This window comes from Chionomys nivalis, chromosome 23, assembly GCF_950005125.1.
Source record: "Chionomys nivalis chromosome 23, mChiNiv1.1, whole genome shotgun sequence".
Lineage (NCBI taxonomy): Eukaryota > Metazoa > Chordata > Mammalia > Rodentia > Cricetidae > Chionomys > Chionomys nivalis.
In genome coordinates this window covers 41,916,773-41,933,018 of record NC_080108.1, presented here as the reverse complement: position 1 = coordinate 41,933,018, position 16,246 = coordinate 41,916,773, and positions in this window count along the sequence as shown.

Below are 16,246 nucleotides of genomic sequence, written 5' to 3'. Positions count from 1 at the left end.
ATATATTAATAAATGGAAAGAAAAGAGTCTTGAAATAAATAGAGACTTAAATGTTACTTTGATTTAACATTTCCTTTCACATTTGAGAGTTGAAGTACTAAAGTACAGCAAAGGAACTTAGTTCTCAGATAATTCCAATGAGGCCACACTTAAAAATAAGAGAAGCCATAACATTCACAACTTCAAAACAAAATAAATGAACAGAAAAAAATTTAAAAATGTGAATGGAAATATAGGGAAACTGTAAGAGAAATTCATTTTAAGAATGGCTGAATGTGACTTTCAACAAGATCTTCCACCGAGAATAACTTCATTCTGTATCTCCAAGGAAAAGCTAAATGGGAGTGGCAATGCCAATCACTCTGAAATGAAACAAAATCCATATAAAGCAAATAAAATGGAATGTCAAATACGGTCTGGAAGGACAAATACCCTGGAGGGATATCTGGTTGAGTTTGGGTGTTGACTTTATGTGTGGTTTCTTATTGTCCACTGTAGGTCATGCTTAAACTGATATTATGAGCAACATATTGCACAGTGTAGTCAGCCACCCTTGAGGGACACATTTACTTTTGAACAACAGCATGAATTCATCCATTTCCTTGCCACAAATTCATGGAATATTAGTCTTTCTCCAAAGCAGACAGTTGGTATTTGTTTATTACACCCAACTAATAGAAAAAGTCAAGAAGAAAAGAGCAGACTATAGGCTGAGAGTTTTCATGATCCCAGACATTAAAATGGGACCTAGATACACTATGTTAGAGTCCATATTGACCATTCTACATGTGTTGTGAAATACTGAGCATTACAGAAACTGAGCAATCATTTCTAATTCACAAAGTATATTCCAACAACACATTATTTGATCATCATGATCTTTCTTCTCAGATGCATTTGAATATAAAATGTCTGTGATTTCACACATTGTCGTATGTATGACTTGTTGTGATCTAGCTGCCCTCACTCCCCCTGAGGGAGAGGGGAACTTCCTAGAGGTCTGTAATTGACAAGGATGTTTGTGTTCTTTCTGGCTGGTGATTTTCCACAGAAGCAGTAAAGGTATAAAAGACTTTTAGCTCAGGGCAAAATAAAGGTTGCTGCTCTTCCACCTGAAAAGAAGCTTCTGTGTCTCAATCCTGGCACCTCCCGCCAGTCTCGGCATCCAGGCTGCGCTGGGGGCAGCAATGACTAAGGTATCAGTTATCAGTGTGAAGGGACATCATTGAATGTTCTCTTTGACTCTTTGGAAGCAATGGTTACATGAAAGTTTTGACTTTTGAGTTTATGGGGAAAAAAAGAAAAGACTGGCAAGTGGGAAATGGGAATATTTTAGAAATGATCTTTCAATTCTATTTAACATTGTTCCTATACTGTGATGTCTTCATTAACATACTTGTTCTGAGACTGCCTCTCTCTTCCTACCCCACCCAGCTTGCATCCAGAACCCTTCTTCCTTCTGCGCCCTTCCTTCTTTGGGCACATAACACAACCTAGCTCAGCCTGTCTGGGCACTGGGGGCAAATCCTCAGGGCAAACAGGCAGGCGGGAGTTCCTTTGTTTCACTGGCCTGCCTGCACCAAGCAAGGTAGGCGCTTTGTTTACGAACTACCCAACCAGCAGGGAGATCTGAGCTCGATACCAGGAGAGCCATCATTGGGCACGGAGAGCTAATCTTGGCACCAGGAGAGCCATCATTGGGCACAGAGATCTGATATTGTCACCAGGAGAGCCATCACTAGAGCAACAGGAGAACCATCACTGGGGAGTACCATCACTGGGAAGGTACAACAGTAGGCAAGGAGACCTGATCCTGTAAAAGAAGATCCATAGGAGAGCATTCAGAGGAAGAGATGGGCAGGCGCCAATGCAAGAATTCACCCAACAATCTGAAAAATAATATGAAACCACAAGAACCCAGTGACCTCACAACAGGAGGACATGAACACCTTAATCATGAAGAAGTAGAAAAAATTGACTTTATGAAAGTGATTGACACCCTTAAACAGCATGTAAAAATGCCCTTATACAAATGGATGAGAAGTATAACAGAAAGTTTAAAGAATTGAGTAAATCAGTGAATGATACCCTGGGAAACCAAGGAAAAACAATCAAACAGATAATGGAAACAGTTCAAGTCTTGAAAACTGAAATGGAGGCAAAGAAGAAAACACAAACAGAAGGCTGGCTGGACATGGAAAATCTAGGTAAACGAATAGATACTACAGAAACAAACATACCAACAGAATACAAGAGATAGAAGAAAGAATCTCAGATTCTGAAGATACCATAGAGAAAATAAACACGCTGATCAAAGAAAACAGCAAGGCCAACAAACTCTCATCACAAAACATTCAGGAAATATGGGACACAATAAAAAGACCAAACCTAAGAATAATAGGAATAGAAGAAGGGGAAGAAGAGCAGCTCAACGGTCCCGAAAATACATTTAATAAAATTATAGAAGAAAACTTTCCCAACCTAAAGAAAATTATACCTACGAAGGTTCAAGAAGCATACAGAACACCAAATAGGCTGGATCAAAAAAAAACATCCCCTCGCCATATAATAATCAAAACACAAAGCATACAGAACAAAGAAAGAATATTAAGAGCTGCAAAGGAAAAAGGCCAAGTTACTTATAAAGGTAAACCTATCAGACTTACACCTGACTTCTCTATGGAAACAATGAAAGCCAGAAGGTCATGGATAGATGTACTGCAGAAACTAAGAGAGTGTGGATGCAAGCCCAGACTACTATACCCAGCCAAACTTTCATTCACTATAAATGGAGAAAACAAAATTTTCCACGATAAAAACAAATTTAAACAATACGTAGCCACAAATCCAGCCTTACAGAAAGTAATAGAAGGAAAATCACTAATCAAGGAGTCCAACAATGACCACAATAACTCAGGCATCTAGAGACCCATTACCAGCGCAACTCAAAGAAGGGAAACACAAAATCTACTACTAAAACAGTGACCGGAGTTAACAACCACTCCTCATTAATATCACTTAATGTCAATGGACTCAACTCACCTATAAAAAGGCACAGACTAAGAGATTGGATACGAAAACAGAATCCAACATTCTGCTGTTTACAAGAAACACACCTCAACTACAAAGACAGACACCTACTCAGAGTAAAGGGTTGGGATAAGGCTTATCAAGTAAATGGACCTAAGAAACAAGCAGGTGTGGCCATACTAATTTCTAACAAAGTTGACTTCAAACTTAAATCAATCAGAAGAGATGGAGAGGGACATTTTCTACTCATAACAGGAACAATTCATAAGGATGAAGTCTCAATCCTGAATATCTATGCCCCTAATATAAAAGCACCCACGTACGTAAAAGAAACATTGTTAAAACTCAAGGCAGCCATCAAACCGCACACATTAATAGTAGGAGACTTTAATACTCCTCTCTCACCAATGGACAGGTCAATTAGACAGAAACCTAACAGAGAAATAAGAGAATTAATGGAGGTAATGAATCAAATGGACTTAACAGACATCTATAGAATATTCCACCCAAATAGGAAAGAATATACCTTCTTGTCTGCAGCTCATGGAACCTTCTCAAAAATCGACCACATACTCGGTAACAAAGCAAACATCCACAGTTACAAAAAAATATTAATAACCACCTGTATCTTATCAGATCACCATGGATTAAAGCTAGAATTCGGCAACAATGCTACCCCCAGAAAGCCTACAAACTCATGGAAACTGAATAGTCAACTACTGAACCATACCTGGATTAAGGAAGAAATAAAGAAAGAAATTAAAGTCTTCCTTGAAGACAATGAAAATAAAGAAACAACATACTCAAACCTATGGGACACTATGAAAGCAGTCCTGAGAGGAAAGTTCATAGCACTAACTGCCCACTTAAAGAAAACAGAGAAAGCACACATTGGAGACTTAACAGCCCACCTGAAAGCTTTAGAAAAAAAAGAAGCAGACTCACCTAGAAGGGGTAGAAGACTGGAAATAATCAAACTGAGGGCTGAAATCAACAAAATAGAAACACAGAAAACAATTGAAAGAATCAATGAATCAAAAAGCTGGTTCCTGGAGAAAATCAACAAGATTGATAAACCCCTATCCAAACTAATCAAACGGCAGAGAGAGAATTTGCAAATTAATAAGATCAGAAATGAAAAGGGGGACATAACCACAGACACAGAGGAAATTCAGAGAATCATTAGATCTTACTACAAAAGCCTGTATGCCACAAATCTGGAAAACATAAAAGAAATGGACACTTTTTTAGATAAATACCATATACCAAAGTTAAACCAGGACCAGATGAACAATCTAAATAGACCGGTTAGTCGTGAAGAATTAGAAGCTGTTATCAAAAACCTCCCTTCCAAAAAAAGTCCAGCATAAAATATCTTGAGGTAACTCTAACCAAGGAAGTGAAAGATCTATTTGACAAGAACTTTAAGTCTTTAAAGAAAGAAATTGAAGAGAATACCAGAAAATGGAATTATCTCCCTTGATCTTGGATTGGGAGGATCAACATAGTAAAAATGACAATTCTACCAAATGCAATCTATAGATTCAATGCAATCCCCATCAAGGTCCCATCAAAATTCTTCACAGATCTTGAGAGGACAATAATCAACTTTATATGGAAAAACAAAAAACCCAGGATAGCCAAAACAATCTTATACAATAAAGGAACTTCTGGAGGCATTACCATCCCTGACTTCAAACTCTATTACTGAGCTACAGTAATGAAAACAGCATGGTACTGGCATAAAAACAGAGCAGTCGACCAATGGAATCGTATAGAAGACCCGGATTTTAACCGACAAACCTATGAACACATCATTTTCGATAAAGGAGCTAAAAGTGTACAATGGAAGAAAGAAAGCATCTTCAACAAATGGTGCTGGCACAACTGGATGTCAACCTGTAGAAGAATGAAAATAGACCCATATCTATCACCATGCACAAAACTCAAGTCCAAATGGATCAAAGATCTCAATACCAATCTGAACACACTCAACCTGATAGAAGAGAAAATGGAAAGTACCCTACAACATATGGGCACAGGAGATCACTTCCTATGTATAACCCCAGCAGAACAGACATTAAGGGCAACATTGAGTAAATGGGATCTCCTGAAACTAAGAAGCTTCTGTAAAGCAAAGTACACTGTCACTAAGACAAAAAGGCACCCTACTGACTGGGAGAAGATCTTCACCAACCCCGCAACAGACAAAGGTCTGATCTCCAAAATATATAAAGAACTCAAGAAACTAAATGTTAAAATGATAATTAACCCAATTAAAAAATGGGGCACTGAACTGAACAGAGAATTCTCAACAGAAGAAGTTCGAATGGCCAAAAGATACTTAAGGTCATGCTCAACCTCCTTAGCGATCAGAGAAATGCAAATCAAAACAACTTTGAGATATCATCTTACACCTGTCAGAATGGCTAAAATCAAAAACACCAAGGATAGCCTCTGCTGGAGAGGTTGTGGAGAAAGGGGTACCCTCATCCATTGCTGGTGGGACTGCAAACTTGTGCAACCACTTTGGAAATCAGTGTGGCGGTTTCTCAGAAAAATTGGGATCAACCTACCCCTGGACCCAGCAATACCACTCTTGGGAATATACCCAAGAGATCCCTTATCAAATGACAAAAGCATTTGTTCAACTATGTTCATAGCAGCATTATTTGTAATAGCCAGAACCTGGAAGCATCCTAGATGTCCTTCAATGGAAGAATGGATGAAGAAAGTATGGAATATATACACATTAGAGTACTACTCTGCGGTAAAAAACAATGACTTCTCGAATTTTGCATGCAAATGGATGGAAATAGAAAATACTATCCTGAGTGAGGTAACCCAGACCCAAAAAGAAGATCATGGGATGTACTCACTCATAATTGGTTACTAGCCATGGATAGGGGGCCACTGAGTCTATAATTTGTGGTCCTAAAGAAGCTAAACAAGAGGGCAAACCCAAGGAAAAACATATAGTTATGCTCCTGGTTATGGGAAATAGACAAGATCGCCGGGCAAAAAATTGGAATCTTGGGGGTAGGGTGGGATGGAGGTAAGGGGAGATGGAGAGAGAAAAGTGTGAAGGAGAGGATGAGGGGAACTTGGGGAAACGGGATGATTGGGGATATAGGAAGGTTGGATAGGGGAGCAGGGAAACTCATATCTTAGTTAAGGGAGTCACCTAAGGGTTGGCAAGAGACTTGAACTTGGAGTGGCTACCAGATGCCCAGGGCAATGTCCCCAGTTAGATCCTTGGGCACCTGAGGATAGGGAACCTGAAATGAACCTATTCTATAGCCATACTGATGAATATCTTGCATATCACCATAGAACCTTCATCTAGCGATGGATGGAGATAGAGACAGAGACCCACACTGGAGCACCGGACTGAGCTCCCAAGGTCCTAATGAGGAGCAAAAGGAGGGAGAACATGTACAAAGAAGTCAGGACCACGAGGGGTGCACCCACCCACTGAGACAGTGGGGCCGATCTATTGGGAGCTCACCAAGGCCAGCTGGACTGTGACTGAAAAATCATGGGATGGAACCGGACTCTCTGAACATGGCGGACAATGAGAGCTGACGAGAGGCCAAGGACAATGGCACGGGGTTTTGATCCTACTTCAGGTTCTGGCTTTGTGGGAGCCTAGACAATTTGGATGTTCACCTCCTAGATCTGGATGGAGGGGGGAGGACCTTGGACTTTCCACAGGGCAGGGAACCCTGACTGCTCCTGGGACTGGAGAGGGAGGAGAAGAGGAGTGGGGGGAGGGGGGGAGGGGAGGGAGAAGGGGGAGGGAAATGGGAGGCAGGGAGGAGGCGGGAATTTTTTTTTCAATTAAAAAATAAATAAATAGGCTCTGCCTGCGCCCTACTTCCATTAGTCCCTGGCTCATTGGGGCATCCAGGAGTTCCTGTGTAGGTGCCGAGAAGTTTCATCGGGACGGGTGAGTGTGTGCTATCCTGGGGCGGACTGTCCCGGTAGAGAGCACAAACACCCCTCCCCCAGCTCCTGCTGCAGGGCTTGCTCTCCTACACACCCGCCCCCACCCCCACCCCCAAACCTGCCTTGTCTGCAAGGTCCTTAGCTGTGGAACAGTTTCCTGCCATTTCACTAAGGCTACCAACCCAGAGCAGTGAGTCCCTGACCAGAGGGCAGGCCTCAAGGTCCCCGCCAGGGAAAGCGGGCCCCTGCTGCTGGGGCTGCAGTCTCTGCTGTGATCTGCTGGACCTGCTCTGCCTGCGCCCTACTTCCCTTAGTCCCTGGCTCATTGGGGCATCCAGGAGTTCCTGTGTAGGTGCCGAGAAGTTTCATCGGGACGGGTGAGTGTGTGCTATCCTGGGGCGGACTGTCCTGGTAGAGAGCACAAACACCCCTCCCCCAGCTCCTGCTGCAGGGCTTGCTCTCCTACACACCCGCCCCCACCCCCACCCCCAAACCTGCCTTGTCTGCAAGGTCCTTAGCTGTGGAACAGTTTCCTGCCATTTCACTAAGGCTACCAACCCAAAGCAGTGAATCCCTGACTAGAGGGCAGGCCTCAAGGTCCCCGCCAGGGAAAGCGGGCCCCTGCTGCTGGGGCTGCAGTCTCTGCTGTGATCTGCTGGACCTGCTCTGCCTGCGCACTACTTCCATTAGTCCCTGGCTCATTGGGGCATCCAGGAGTTCCTGTGTAGGTGCCAAGAAGTTTCTTCGGGACGGGAAAAGATGGGCAGGCGCCAATGCAAGAATTCCCCCAACAACTTGAAAGGCAACGTGACATCACCAGGATCCAGGAATCCCGAAATGAGAAGTCTAAACCCTAATAGAGAAGAATTAGAAGAATTCGACTCAAAAGTGAATTTTATGAAAATAATAGAGGACCTTAAACAGGAGGTGAAAAACTGCCACAACCAATTAGAGATTACAAACAAAAAGGTAGAGGAAATGAATAAATATCTCAAAGATACCCAAGAAAACCAAGAGAAACAAGAAAAAGTAATCAAACAGGTAAGGGAAACGGTTCAAGACTTGAAGAACGAAGTGGAAGTAATAAAGAAAACACAAACCGAGGGAAGGATGGAGATGGAAAATTTGAATAAACGAACAGGAACTACAGAGACAAGTACCACCAACAGATTACAAGAGATAGAAGGAAGAATCTCAGACACTGAAGATACCATAGAGAAAATAAACACTCTCATCAAAGAAAACAGCATAACCAACAAATTCTCATCACAAAACATTCAGGAAATCTGGGACACAATAAAAAGACCAAACCTAAGAATAATAGGGATAGAAGAAGGAGAAGAAGTACAGCTCAATGGTCCAGAAAATATATTTAATAAAATTATAGAAGAAAACTTTCCCAACCTTAAGAAAGATATTCCTTTGAAGGTCCAAGAAGCATACAGAACACCAAATCGACTGGATCAAAAAAAAAACATCTCCTCGTCATATAATAATCAAAACACAAAACATACAGAATAAAGAAAGAATATTAAGAGCTGCAAAGGAAAAAAGGTCAAGTTACCTATAAAGGTAAACCTATCAGACTTACACCTGATTTCTCTATGGAAACCATGAAAGCCAGAAGGTCCTGGATAGATATACTGCAGAAACTACAAGACCATGGATGCAAGCCCAGACTACTATACCCAGCCAAGCTTTCGTTCACTATAAATGGAGAAAACAAAGTTTTCCAGGATAAAAACAAATTTAAACAATACGTAGCCACAAATCCAGCCCTTCAGAAAGGAATTGAAGGAAAATCACAAACCAAGGAGTCCAACAATGCCCACAATAACTCAGACATCTAAAGACCCTTCACCAGCACAACTTGAAGAAGGGAAACACACAAACTCTACTACCAAAGGAAAGAAAGAAAGAAAGGAAAAATGACCGGAGTTAACAACCACTGGTCATTAATATCACTTAATATCAATGGACTCAACTCACCTATAAAGAGGCACAGGCTAAGAGATTGGATACGAAAACAGGATCCAACATTCTGCTGCTTACAAGAAACACACCTCAACCACAAAGACAGACATCTACTCAGAGTAAAGGGCTGGGAAAAGGTTTATCAAGCAAACGGACCTAAGAAACAAGCAGGTGTGGCCATACTAATTTCTAAGAAAGTTGACTTCAAACTAAAATCAATCAAAAGAGATGGAGATGGACATTTTTTACTCATAACAGGAACAATTCACCAGGATGAAATCTCAATCCTGAATATATATGCCCCTAATATAAAAGCACCCACTTATGTAAAAGAAACGTTACTAAAACTCAAGGCAGTCATCAAACCACACACACTAATAGTAGGAGATTTCAACACTCCTCTCTCACCAATGGACAGGTCAATCAAACAGAAACCTAACAGAGAAATAAGAGGATTAAGGGAGGTAATGAATCAAATGGACCTAACAGACATCTATAGAACATTCCACCCAAATAGGAAAGAATATACCTTCTTCTCTGCAGCTCATGGAACCTTCTCGAAAATAGACCACATACTCGGTAACAAAGCAAACTTACACAGTTACAAAAAAATATCGGTAACCACCTGTGTCTTATCAGATCACCATGGATTAAAGTTAGAATTCAACAACAATGCTATCCCCAGAAAGCCTATGAACTCATGGAAACTGGACAGTCAACTACTGAACCTCACCTGGATCAAGGAAGAAATAAAGAAAGAAATTAAAGTCTTTCTTGAATTCAATGAAAACGAAGACTCAACATACTCAAACCTATGGGACACTATGAAAGCAGTGCTAAGAGGAAAATTCATAGCATTAAGTGCCCACTTAAAGAAAACGGAGAAAGCACACATTGGAGACTTAATAGCCCACCTGAAAGCTTTAGAAAAAAAAGAAGCAGACTCACCTAGGAGAAGTAGAAGACTGGAAATAATCAAATTGAGGGCTGAAATCAACAAAATAGAAACACAGAAAACAATCCAAAGAATCAATGAAACAAAAAGCTGGTTCATGGAGAAAATCAATAAGATTGATAAACCCCTATCCAAACTAATCAAACGGCGGAGAGAGAATACGCAAATTAACAAAATCAGAAACGAAAAGGGAGACATAACCACAGACTCAGAGGAAATTCAGAGAATCATTAGATCTTACTACAAAAATCTGTATGCCACAAAATTGGAAAATGTTATAGAAATGGACACTTTTTTAGATAAGTACCATATACCAAAGTTAAACCAGGACCAGGTGAACAATCTAAATAGACCTGTTAGTCGCGAAGAATTAGAAGTTGTTATAAAAAACCTCCCCACCAAAAAAAGCCCAGGTCCAGATGGCTTCAATGCAGAATTCTACCAGAACTTCCAAGAAGACCTAATACCTATACTCCTTAATGTATTTCACAATATTGAAACAGAGAAGTCATTGCCAAATTCCTTTTATGAAGCTGAAGTTACTCTGATACCAAAACCACACAAAGACACAACCAAGAAAGAGAACTACAGGCCAATCTCACTCATGAACATCGACGCAAAAATACTCAATAAAATACTGGCAAACCGAATCCAAGAACACATCAGAAAAATTATCCATTATGATCAAGTAGGCTTCATCCCAGAGATGCAGGGCTGGTTCAACATACGAAAATCTATCAATGTAATCCATCATATAAATAAACTGAAAGAAAAAAACCATATGATCATTTCATTAGATGCTGAAAAAGCATTTGACAAAATTCAACATCCCTTTATGATAAAGGTCTTAGAGAGATTAGGAATACAAGGGTCGTTCCTAACTATAATAAAAGCTATTTATAGCAAGCCGTCAGCTAACATCAAATTAAATGGAGAGAAACTCAAAGCTATTCCACTAAAATCAGGAACACGACAAGGTTGTCCACTCTCTCCATACCTCTTTAATATAGTGCTTGAAATTCTAGCAATAGCAATAAGACAACATAAGGGGATCAAAGGGATTCAAATCGGAAAGGAAGAAGTTAAACTTTCATTATTTGCAGACGATATGATAGTGTACATAAGCGACCCCAAAAACTCCAGCAAAGAACTCCTTCAGCTGATAAACACCTTTAGTAGCGTTGCAGGATACAAGATCAATTCCAAAAAATCAGTTGCCCTCCTATACACAAAGGATAAGGAAGCAGAGATGGAAATCAGAGAAGCATCACCCTTCACGATAGCCACAAATAGCATAAAATATCTTGGGGTAACCCTAACCAAGGAAGTAAAGGATCTATTTGACAAGAACTTTAAGTCAATGAAGAAAGAAATTGAGGAGGATACCAGAAAATGGAAGGATCTCCCTTGCTCTTGGATAGGGAGGATCAACATAGTAAAAATGGCAATTCTACCAAGGGCAATTTATAGATTCAATGCAATCCCCATTAAAATCCCATCAAAATTCTTCACAGATCTTGAGAGGACAATAATCAACTTTATATGGAGAAACAAAAAACCCAGGATAGCCAAAACAATCTTATATAATAAAGGATCGTCTGGAGGCATTACCATCCCTGACCTCAAACTCTATTACAGAGCCTCAGTATTGAAAACAGTTTGGTATTGGCATAAAAACAGAGAAGTCGACCAATGGAACCGAGTAGAAGACCCTGATTTTAACCCACAAACTTATGAACACCTAATTTTTGATAAAGGAGCTAAAAGTATTCAATGGAAAAAAGAGAGCATCTTCAACAAATGGTGCTGGCAGAACTGGTTGTCAACGTGTAGAAGAATGAAAATAGATCCATATCTATCACCATGCACAAAACTCAAGTCCAAATGGATTAAAGACCTCAATATTAGTCTGAACACACTGAACCTGATAGAAGAAACAGTGGGAAGTACTCTACAACATATGGGTACAGGAGATCACTTCCTACGTTTATCCCCAGCAGCACAGACATTAAGGGCAACATTGAATAAATGGGACCTCCTGAAACTGAGTAGCTTCTGTAAAGCAAAGGACACTGTCCCTAAGACAAAAAGGCAACCCACTGACTGGGAGAAGATCTTCACCAACCCTGCAACAGACAAAGGTCTGATCACCAAAATATATAAAGAACTCAAGAAACTAAACTTTTAAATGCTAATGAACCCAATAAAAAAATGGGGCACTGATCTGAACAGAGAATTCTCAACAGAAGAAATTCAAATGGCCAAAAGACACCTAAGGTCATGCTCAACCTCCTTAGCGATAAGGGAAATGCAAATTAAAACAACTTTGAGATACCATCTTACACCTGTCAGAATGGCTAAAATCAAGAACACCAATGATAGCCTTTGCTGGAGAGGTTGTGGAGAAAGAGGCACACTCATTCATTGCTGGTGGGAATGCAAACTTGTGCAACCACTTTGGAAATCAGTGTGGCGATTTCTCAGGAAATTTGGGATCAACCTACCCCAAGATCCAGTAATACCACTATTGGGAATATACCCAAGAGATGCCACATCAAATGACAAAAGTATCTGTTCAACTATGTTCATAGCAGCATTGTTTGTAATAGCCAAAACCTGGAAACAACCTAGATGCCCTTCAATGGAGGAATGGATGAAGAAAGTGTGGAATATATACATATTAGAGTACTACTCAGCAGTAAAAAACAATGACTTCTCGAATTTTGCATGCAAATGGATGGAAATAGAAAACACTAGCCTGAGTGAGGTATCCCAGACTCAAAAAGAGGAACATGGGATGTACTCACTCATAATCGGTTTCTAGCCATAAAATAAAAGACATTAAGCATATAATGTGTGATCCTATAGAAGCTAAATAAGAAAGTGAACCCAAAGAAAATCATATAGTCATCCGCATGGAGAGGGGGAAGTAGACAAGATTCCAGGGCAAAAACTGGGAACTTGCGGGTGAGGTGGCATGGGGCAAAGGGGAAATGGGATGAGAAATATGAGAAGGGGAGGATGGGAGGAGCTCGGAGGATTGGGATGGTTGGGATATAGGAAGGATGGATACGGGAGCAGCGAAGTATATATCCTATCTAAGGGAGCCATCTTAGGGTTGGCAAGAGACTTGACTCTTGAGGGGTTCGCAGGTGTCCAGGAATATGTCCCCAGCTGGTACCTTGGGCAACTAAGGAGAGGGAACCTGAAATGACCCTATCCTATACTGATGAATATCTTGCATATCACCTTAGAACCTTCATCTGGCGATGGATCGAGGTAGAGACAGAGTCTCAATTTGGAGCAACGGTCTGAGCTCTTAAGGTCCAAATGAGGAGCAGAAGGAGGGAGAACATGAGCAAAAAATCAGGACCACGAGGGATGCACCCACCCACTGTGACAGTGGAACTGATTTATTGGGAGCCCACCAAGGCCAGCTGGTCTGGGACTGAATAAGCATGGGTTGATTCCGGACTCTCTGAGCATGGCGGTCAATGAAGACTGATGAGAAGCCAAGGACAATGGCACTAGGTTTCGATCCTAATACATGAACTGGCTTTGTGGGAGCTTAGCCTGTTTGGACGCTCACCTTTCTGGACGTAGATAGAAGGACCTTGGTCTTCCCGCAGGGCAGGGAATTTGGACTGCTCTTCAGTAACGAGAGGGAGGGGGAATGGAGTGGGGGGAGGAGAAGAGGAGTGGGGATAGGGGGAGGGAAGTGGGGGGAGGGCAATATTTGGGAGGAGGGGAGGGAAATGGGAAATGGGGAGCAGGTGGAAATTTTAATTAAAAAAGAATAAAAATAAATAAATAAGTAAAAAAAAATAAAAAATAAAATAAAAATAAATAAATAAATAAAAAAAACATATTTGTTCTTCAGGAGTTGCAGAAGGCTGCACTCTGATAACACAGACATGGACAGAGAAACATTATATGGATATCTTTCACTGAAAATAAAAAAAGAAATTTTAAAACTAAATAAGTTAAAAAGCTTGTTTGTCATTATAGAGACTTGATATGTTGGGACAGCATTAAGCTAATTGCAAACATGCAGAAATGAACATAGGTTTTAAATGGTTTCTTAACTTAGACAATGTTAAATTTTCAGTCAAGTGGGCAGGTTAAATAAGTTGAACTAATTTACTTCTGGAGAGTGATATCAGTCTACCCAACAAAGCCATCAAGATGACCTTTCCCTGTGGACCCAGACATCACCACTGTCCACTGAGCAGGTAAGCCTCGCCACCCAAGGCATCTGGGCAGGGGATTGTAACAGGAGCTGATGGCTATCACGATATCTGGCGACAAGACAATTTTTGCCTTCCTGGGTCAGTCAACATTTTCAAGTAGATGGGGCCATAGATGGAGTAGCTGTCATAATGTATGAAAATCAAGGGATCAAACTTTCTAGAGCTTCCCAGTGGCAACCCTTTTAATATACCCACAGTGAAGTTCCTCAGATCTACTACCACTGTACCAGTAACATCTGAGTGGATGTCTCCAGGGATAAGTTGTCCAACATTCTGTCTATCTAGGGCCTGCTAGGAGAAGCCAACATTGTTAGTTATTTGAACACATGTTTTGCAGAGCTTTGGAGGGTGGGGGCAGCTTTTAAGAACTATCCAGAAGAAACCAATCAAAGTCAGTCAAACATCAAGAGACCTGACCTGAACTGTCTAGACTCTCTCTTGTCCAGTCTTTTTATTTTTTTCTCAGATGGTCTGTTCTTCCCTTGCTGTCTGTATAGGACTGTGTATCTTAGTCTGTGGTGTTATTTTTGGTTTATTTCTTTTTTTAAGTTAAGTATGACTGAGCCATTATAATGTATATTAAATAAATGCATTTTGATTGTTTCTTTTTTAAACATTAAATGTTCCAAAGGCCAAAAAAAAAAAAAAAGAAAAGAAAGAAAAGAAAGTAAAAGAAAGTGATATGGAGAGAAAATAGAGATTAACCCTGCTCAAAAATAGACCATTTCAGATGAGCTCCCTTCCAGTCAACCGTTGGCTCATGCTGCAGCTGACGCTAGCACAGATTCAGGATAAGATACAGCTCTTGTCAGCTGTGAAATTAGGGGGCAAACCATAGGGTTTCTTGAGCTAGGATTCCTTATGTATCCACTGGAGCTAAGAATCCCTACTTCAAAATGTCATGAAGGATATTAAGTGAATTATTTTTAAAAACAACAGTGAGCATTACATAGAATTTTGTACTTCTTGACAAAGAATATCTCTCCCGAAAAGATGGTCAGCAAATAGATCTCCAATGTTTTTTTGTACTTTTAAGATGCCCAAAGTGGAGTTCTAATGTAAAAAAGTAAATTAAATTAAGTAACATGAACTGAATCCCAAAGGTTTTAAGCACACAGAGAGTCATGCTGCTATCTCCTAACTATTGAGACCTGAAAAATTACTGTAATATAAAAATAAATGAGTCAGAGATCCATGTAGCCCAAGCTGGTCTCAAAATCTCCCAGTTCTCTCTCTGCCTCTCTCTCTCATATATATGAAAATTATTTTGAACTTCCTGTTCTCCTGTTCCACCTTCCAAATGCTGAAATTGCAGTTCCATGCAACCATAGCTGCCTGGGTACACAGGACTAGGAACTGAACCTTGACTCTCCATGTGCTCAACCAGTGTTGTACCACTACACTATACCACACACACACAGTACTATCATTTCAATAATGATTTTAAGAGTCTGCTACATATTTGTAGTATTTTTAAAGCCAACATGGAAAAGTTTTTTTTTAACATCCCTGTTTTATAGATTCACTTTCTTAGTGGTTTCTTAAAAAAATAAGACATATTTTTGTTTTGAAATAATATTTACAAGGTCTCTTAAATAATATTTTGATTAATTCTCTGATGATTAAAAACAATTTTTGACTGTTTATACTCACCCAACTCCTTTTGTATCTTTCCTCTCCCCCATCACTCATTTCCCTCCACATCCGACTTTGTTTGCTGACATGCTACCCCATCCAGTCAAAATTGTATTGTTCAACTATACCTGGTTAAGAGGATTTCTCCCAAGTTAAAACATGTTATTAAGCAAAGCTCTTTCTCCCAGCTGCTATCAAATGTTAAAAGACCTTATATACCATCTGTAAAATGTTAAAAACATACTGCCTGAATTCCATGCTTACTTCACCAATTCCATGCTCAGATCCCTGTAAATTCATTTGTTCATTTACTCTGTTGTTTCCAGAAATCATTATGTCCTGTATTTCATCTGCCTCTGTCTTTTTTTTATTCCTTATGCCTTGACGTTGTCTGAGCAATTAGGAGAGAGGATAAAATATGTTTGCCCAATTTGGGTTGAGTACTCTTTAGCTT